At 40.5% G+C, this 8,087-nt stretch overlaps 2 long non-coding RNA genes across 2 annotated transcripts in view; one reads left to right on the top strand and one right to left on the bottom strand.

Annotated features, from left to right (window-relative positions):
- Positions 1 to 3,570, bottom strand: part of LOC111743635 — a 6,337-nt gene extending 2,767 nt beyond the window's left edge. The window contains exons 1-3 of the long non-coding RNA XR_002781807.1: positions 3,419 to 3,570; positions 2,164 to 2,689; positions 1,456 to 1,577 (exon numbers count right to left, since the gene is read on the bottom strand). This is a non-coding gene — a long non-coding RNA (uncharacterized LOC111743635). The remainder of the gene's footprint in view (positions 1 to 1,455; positions 1,578 to 2,163; positions 2,690 to 3,418) is intronic.
- LOC111743634 lies at positions 3,567 to 6,987 on the top strand. The gene is made up of 2 exons (XR_002781806.1): positions 3,567 to 5,582; positions 6,786 to 6,987. It is a non-coding gene; the product is annotated as an uncharacterized LOC111743634 (long non-coding RNA).
- Positions 6,988 to 8,087: the final 1,100 nt, after the last annotated feature.

Below are 8,087 nucleotides of genomic sequence, written 5' to 3'. Positions count from 1 at the left end.
AAGAGTGTGAGCTCTGAAACCAGACGGCGTAGGCCCAGATCCCAGCTGTGTCCCTTACAAATTGTGGAAGCTTGGGTAGGTCACTTAGCCTCTTGGCTCCTCACTTTTCTCATCTGTAAAATGGGGACAGTCATAGTAACCAGCACATTAAGTTTTGAGGATTCAAGAAGTCGGTGTAGATAAAACACTAAGAACGGCATCTGGTCTCTGGTAATGAATGATTGATAAAGGTTAGTTATTAACATTCAATATCGTATCTTCAAGGTCTTACTCAAAAGAGCATAACTAGTATCTCTTTAAGCGAACACGTGTTTTTGGAATGAAGCACTTTGTGGAATGAAAGCTTTATCTAGTGCTGAATAAGTTATACCTCTTATTCTTTAAACATATACTGCTTCATTTAAATATCATGAGACTCAAGTTTCAGTTAGTGCATGAAAGGCTATAATTGACCTTGATTTACATAACAAAGTCAAATCAGTAAGGCAAGAATTTGAAGCATTTTTTAAAAATTAAATTTGCTTTCCTCCCTATTTTAGTATCTGTATCGGTAGGCCCATGGCCAGATTAAGACCTATAAATATTATGGGGCCTACATCAGGCAGCTTTTGTCATAATAATGCCATGTAACAAATCGCCCAAACTCAGTGGCTTAAAACAGTAATTATTTAATCTCACGAAAGCATCTGCACATTGGCTGGTTTTCAGATGGTCTAGACTGTGTTGGGCTGGGCTTCAAGTTGCGGGTTGTGCCCAGGTCCATTCTAGGTGTCTTTCATCCTCCTTGGATGAGCAGGCATGTGCTTCTCACAGAAATATCGAAAGAGCAGAAGAGCAAGACCTGCCGCGCAAACACATTTCAAAGCTCGGCTTGCACGGTGCTCGCCAGCAGCCTCTTAGCCATCAAAGGCACGTGACCAGGTCCAGCATCAGTCGAGATGGGGAGTGTATTCCACCCAAAGTAGGAGCAGGGGAGGAGTATTTTCTGAACTATAATACACACTATCTCAGGGTCTGTACCCAATTAAAAAATAAAATCAAAAGCAAACTAAAATGAAGTATCATTTTTTTTAAAGACACAGAAACATATGTGTACGTCGAAATGAAATAACTCTTCTGAATTTTCTGGTTGGTTTCTTTGGTAGGCAAGAAGGGGTTGTGGCGATGTCCCTGCTTTTCTGGTACTTCAAGTGTGTGTCTCGTTTTCGTATTGGGCAAGCCAGCTCTGATGACTAATCTTTTTTGTATCCTACTTCCTGGCACCCAGTAGGTATTTGATAAAGTTTATTGAATGAGATTGTTGAATTCTATAAATGTACTGTAATTGCATCAATGCGTGATAGCTTAATTTGCTTGACACAAATTCAGGAACATTGTAGGTACTGCATGTTTTTGACATCAAAGCTTCAGAACCAGTTATGGGGTGCGGAGGTGCACACAGCATCTAACACTGACCTGCATACCTTGGAGGCCTCCAAGCAGTCCCTGCCCCTGGGTTTTCTGTTTGTCTCTCTGTCTCTCCCGCAATGCACATTAAATCATCTTCTCATCTGCTGTTGTTCAAGAGAAATACACGCCTGGAAAATAGTCAACAGCGAGGAGAATGAAGACAAGGAAATAAACAGTTTAAGGAATATAAGAGAAAACGTGAATTGAAGCCAGGTCTCAGAACTTCACATTTTCCTTTCATCCACTGTTTATTCAATAACACACAAATACAACTTGCATAAATGATCTTATATACCTTTGGTTTATAAATATCTACGGTATATATGGATTTATAGATAAAGAGGGAGACGATCAAGACTGAGCAAACATGTTCTGACATAGAGTCACTTTGCAAATACTATAAAGTTCACATTCTATCAATGTTAGTTTTTCCTGACCCAGAAGTCACACGGCATTCTGAATTTTAATAATAACTACCTTTTAATCGAGAACCTGACATATGCCACACATTGGGTTAGATGTGAGATGTATTTCTTTATCTCTCTCTCTCTCTCCATACATATTGTTACTAACCCATATAAACAGTACTGCCATGTTACAATGCATCCTCATTTTACAGAAGGGAATACAGAGACTCAGTAAGTAGCTTGAGGCTATCCTTGAACCCTAACATGCCTCACTAGAAAATAGGGCTGTCTTCAAAGTAGTACCCACCTGCTTCCAGAGAGGGCCAACTGAAGACAAGCAAGGTGGGCACGCAGACGTCCATGTGCCTGTCACATCTTCTTTATTTGTTGCACCAGGATTAATAGAACAGAACATCTCATCTGGGAAGCCACCTCGGGGACACCCTACAAATATTTGTTATACAGCTCCATTCTGTTTTCCTTTCCTTTTTTAGTGCAGAGCATCTTTTATTAGATGACTAGAACAGGTGCGGTAAGCGTGTCGCCCAGATCATCAGGTCTCTCTGGTGGAAAACGTTCACTCTCGAGGCCACTGGTAAAATCCAGAGATGAAATCTTACCAGCTGGTGATAAAGCTTCAAGTAGCCTCCACTGTGAGAAGGGCTTAATTATGTATGATTTTTCGAGCAGTATCTGTAGATGACACAGATATGATGTCTCCTCTCTGGTGCACGCCTTGTATTGTCACCCTTATTGAATTGGGACCCTTAGCTCTCCTTGGCTGTGGATTAGGGCTTCAGAGCACTGTCCCTGCAAAGCTCCTTATTGCTCTCCTGGTTGAAATTCAAAGGGAAAAACAATCAGGTAACTGTGCAATGTCAAGGGAACAATTTGGTTTGAAAAGTCTTAAATAGCAACCTTAAAAAAAAAACCAAAAAAACTTTCCAGGGCATTTCTGCAGGTTTGGAAAAAAAAATCAGTTTAGGAGTATCTGTGTTTAAGGGAAAAAACCAAACAAACAGGAGGGTTTCTGCCTTTCCCGTTAAGAGCAATCTTTAAAAGGCATCCAAAAAAAAAAAAAGAAAAGAAAAGTTGGCTCTGTTTTCTGAATTACTAGTTGGGAGAACAAAAGAAGCAAGGGAAAGTTTGACTTGACTTCCTCTGCAATTTGTTTATATCAGCCGAGCAGAAAGAATCTCAGGGCTTGGCTGGCCACTTCCTGAATGAAGAGAGAAGGAAGAAAAATGCCGGTGTGTGTGTCGAATTCATTGAGATGCGCAGTGATCAGTAAACACCACTGGAGGAGCCCAGTGGCCAAAGGAGGAACGTTTCTCAATTTAGCTGCAATGTGACAGGATAACAGCAAAGCCCCAGCGGGCCACAGTCGCCAGGTACTCCCCCACCCCCCTCCCAGTGGCCACAGAAAGGACAGCTCAGTGGCAGCACAGGCCTCTCCGGCTTGTTGCTATGGAGTCGGCTTCCTCCAAGACAATGTGTCAGTCAATCCAACACAAAGCCAGCAGTGGCAGCAATGGAATAACATTGAAATGATAAATATTTACTTGAAAATAATGTCCAAGTCAGCCGTAACTGAACCCGATAAGGTTCTGTTGACTTCTTTCCATAGTAGCCAGCAGAAGCAGCAGGACCAGCTAGACAACTTTTTTTTTTTTTTTTTTTTGGTCGGGTATGTACTGAATCACTGGCAACAAACGTCAGGGATTTTAGAGGTGAAATTCTCTCTCTCACTGGGTTTTCCTGGGCAGAATTCCCAGATTCCTACTCACCCCCACCTTTAAAAAAAAAAAAAAAAAAAAAACCGGCTCTGAGCTCATTCGATTATCTCTGGTAGTTTCCTGCCACTTCGTCTTTGTAGGCTGGAGTGAGGCCTAAGGATTTAGACTGCTCTTTTCTTGGCGAAATCTCCCCCGTGTGGTTTTCCAGCTTGCCTTTGCCTCCCTGCACTTGGTCTATTAAAGAGAAATTGGAAATCAGTGGTTCGAAGGGTTCAGAAAGAGAAAGATACAGTGAAGCAGTGACTGTATTTGGCCTCAGTCCCCTTAGTGGAGACCGCAGTTTCACTGGCTTTGGGAACACAGAAGCGGGTTGCAAATCATGCAGACCGAACGGAGAGATGGAAAGAGAGGTGGGTGGAGAGATGAGAGGCTTGCTTTTCCTGGGAAAGGCCGCATTCCCCTTGCTCAGGTACATTTCTCGGGGAGCGGCTGGCAGCTCACACGCCAAGCAGTAATGCTGGAGGCCATCTGGATGATGGATAATATAACATACGGTGATTTCAAACCTCGGTTTCTTATTGGACATTTTTTCCTCCAATTTGGAGGTGGATCTCAATCAATTCTCTTGTCTAATTCCCGCTTCCTGCCAAGCTGACGCTGTTGGTGTTTTCAAGAAAAAACCTGGGATCGTCATTTGAGAACTTCAAAAACTCAGTGTTCAATTAGCCTTGTTTTGAATCCCTTTTGATAGTTGGTTACACATGGGTTCAAAGTGCTTTTTGTGAGCTGCACTGATGTTGGTGTGAGGAAGCGAGTTTCTGAACGTTAAGAAACTGAAAAGTACTGTTTGAACAGCTCCATTGCTAGAAGACTTGGAAATAACATTCTTCTAGGATGTTCTGTTCAATTCAATTTTATAGACGTGAACATTTCAAAGGACAAAGGCTATTATTATAGAAAAAGGACACTTGGATAGTCTTCATAAAGTTTCCCTTGTACTTTTATAAGATGTTTACAAGGTTAATAAGTATGCTTTATGTCACCGTATATTTTAAATGGCTCGACCACTGCTCCCACGTTTATCTGAGAATCATTGAAATTGCTTGAATGGAGTGGGGATAACCTTTGTTGCCCATTGATTTGGAAACAAAGGACTCGGGAAAATTTTACTTTGCTGCTCGATGTCATATGCAGATGACCGAAATGCTGATTAAATTCGACCAAGGATCTAAAGACTTTTTCTAAGTCTTGCAACAAAGAATACTCTTATAGTTATGGCGCATGGTTCCGTTTGCCCTCAAGTCTTCATTTGTCCCATTGTGCTTGGGTCTGACATGGGGTTATTTAAGCCCCACACCCAAGTCTTCACAAATGATAAAGAGTAATCAATAGAAGAGAAACAGCGTCGACAAAGACAAAAGTCGCCGTGTCATTTCTTAGGCGGGACACACCACACAGACGTCGTAAGTAAACAATGCCCTTTGCTCATTTTCTCCCTTCTTCGTTGATTCCAATTTCTCTAGATTCCAATTTCTCATCTTCGGCGCTATTGATGTTTGGACTGGATCGTTCTTCGTTGTGGGGGGCTGTCCTGTGCCCCGCAGGGTGTTTGCCAGCATCCCTGACTCCTACCCACTTCTGCCATAGTCATGACCAGCAAAATTGTGTCCAGTGCCATTAACTGTCCCCTGGAAGGTGGGGGCGAGGAGGTTGGACCACCTCTGGTTGGGAACTATGTTCTGGATCAACCACCCGCAGGGTCCTATTTGAAGAAGGAAGAGAAGATTAAATTAGCGCTCAGCCAGTTGTAGTGAAAATGACTGGTTACGAAGCGGTTAGTTGAATCAGAATTCGTAGGGTTGGAACTGAAACTATGAGACAGAGGGAGAGAGAATGAATCGGAGAACTTACAGATAACTTATTAGCCGGTCCTTCATGTCACAGCTGAGCACCGCGGTGGGGAGCGACTTCCGAGACGCATGATCAGACGGTGAGCAAAGATTCGTGATCGTTTTTTGTTTTTATTAGTTTTTTTCTTGTGATTTTAAGTAGTACCTGATCACATTCCCTTATCACAGTCCCCCTCCTACTGGTAAGCAGCTAGAGTAGGCTGCAAACAACATGTCCCAGACTCCTTTTCCTTACAACCTTGGGATCATATTTACTATTTTAATTTTCAGTGCATAAAAATGGGCATTAATAATATACATGCATGCAAAAATGGTAATAATAAAATACATATATATTCCATGTGATACTCTCAGGATAATGGGGAAAAGTATATTGTAATGACTGTGAACGAATATGGCTATCAGAAGTTTAAAACTATTTCGCTATATATATCTTTGTTTTTCTAGTAGATATCGCTCACATTGACTATTTTTATTAAATATCTTAAAAAGAAGCAATGCCAGAACCAAGTAAACTGATTCCTGAATACACAAAGATAATAAAGCTGTCAGTGTTTAATTTTTACTTTTTTAAAAGTAAGTTTTAAATTGTGAAATGTTTGAACACTATGACAAGTGGACAGACTAGTATAATGGTTGTGGGCTCACTGCTAAGCTTTACTGGTTTCCAGCTGTCCCATTTCAAAGACTTTACTGGTCTTTCCGGCAGAGAACATTCTTCCCTCATTTATCTGCATGGCTCATTCCATGCTAAAATGACGCCTCCTCAGGCAGGCCTCCTGATTGCCTTCTATAGTGGATGCCACTACAAAATGTATCCTATATAACAAAGAAAAAGCACATCCATCTCCCCTGGTCACTCAGCTCCCAGCCATGCTTAAATCCTTCTTCATAGCCTTAGATTACTATATATTACTATAGAATATGTATTATATATTTGGTTTACTTATTTATTGTCTGTTTCCTACAACTAGAATTTATGCCGTGACTCCTGAAGGCTTTGTTTTATCTACCAGCACTCAAAACAACGTGCGATACACAGTAGGAGCTCCATAAATATCTACTGAATGAAAGTGTTATTGTCTGGGCAAACTCTGTGGGTACCAGTGGGCTGGTAATAATTTGGTGTGGGCTGATGAATTCTTGCGCTTATATAAATGACCTTTTCTTTTTAGGTGTAATAATCTTATATTTACCATTTAACTGGTTTGGCATGATGAGTTAAATATTGCAAGCCGTTAACACTGTATTCATCTTAAATAATGGGGTTTGTTTTTTAACAGAGAAAAGTCTAATGAAGAAAATACAAACGGACTCTCAGAGAAGCCCTGCGGATATCAAATGCTGTAGAATATTATGGCACAAAAAGTAGAAGACATTCTCCTGTGGACTTTTCTGGTTTCTTTCACAAAAAGAAACCGTTGTAACCAGTTATTCCCGAAATTTTTTCTATGTCTATACACATAAATTTACTAGCAAAATATACATTCTTTTAACTTGTTTTAAACACACGCACACACGCGCACACACACACACACACCCCAGAAGAGTTTCTGCCACCACCTTTGCACAGTTTGTACTTAGATATTTATTTGTACAACTATATCCACCATTCAATCCCCAGTGCCTGGCACACAGCAAGCCTCATTACTTATTGGTGACTGAAAGGTTAAACCAGTACATACTTCTCTAACAGCCTGCACGCTGCTTTTTTTTTTTTTTAATATACCTTGCCAGAAATAGAATTCTTATACCATTAGTGAATTTCTTTAAGATGCATATTCAATGTACATTTATACATTTAAAAAGATTCGATTGTGTTCTAGGTGTTCTCACATGAATTATCTCATGCAATCCTCAGGCAAATCTCCAGGGGTGGTTATTTTAATTCCTGCTCGTCAAACGAGGAAATAGAGACTCAGAGAAGTCACAGCCAAGATATACATTAAGATTTTAATATCAGGAAAAAGTTCTAGGACTCTGTGCCCTATTGAAATTTCTAAGTATCTTCCTTTTTATCAATCTCAAAAGTCAGAATGCTATGAGCGTTTCAGCTTAGTTCTAAAAAACAAATATTTCTGTACAGTCTCCATGCCACAAAGATACATTTCAAGTCTCTATAATTAGCTCTGCAGCTAAAGCAAAGACCTGAGAGCTCTAACTAAACACTAAGAAAAGCAAACAAACAGAAAACTCCTCCAACACAAAAGCAACTTCTTGACGGCGTAAAAACTAATCAACATAGCTTCTAAGCAGCAGGCCCTGAGCAGCTCAGAATGAAAACACAGGAAGTAAGTTGTAAATGGCGTAATGAAAAAGACAACTATTTTGGGGGGGGGGGGTGAAACAGAATCTGCTCTCTGCTATTTAGATGTCACCTTTCAAAGCGCGGAGGGTGTGCCAGGGGTCAGAACGTTCACCCGGTGGCTCCATTTTCAAAAAGAAACAGCCAATACACGACTTGGTAAATAAATTGAAAACCATTGCATTACACACTTAAACGATTGAATTTTATGGTATGTAAATTATATCTCAATTAAGCTGTCTAAAAAAAAAAAGAAGAAGAAAGAGATAAATTAAAAGTT

Source organism: Pteropus vampyrus, unplaced genomic scaffold (genome assembly GCF_000151845.1).
Source record: "Pteropus vampyrus isolate Shadow unplaced genomic scaffold, Pvam_2.0 Scaffold117, whole genome shotgun sequence".
NCBI lineage: Eukaryota > Metazoa > Chordata > Mammalia > Chiroptera > Pteropodidae > Pteropus > Pteropus vampyrus.
The sequence above is the reverse complement of the archived record's forward strand: the minus strand, read 5'-3'. Positions and strand labels throughout refer to the sequence as shown.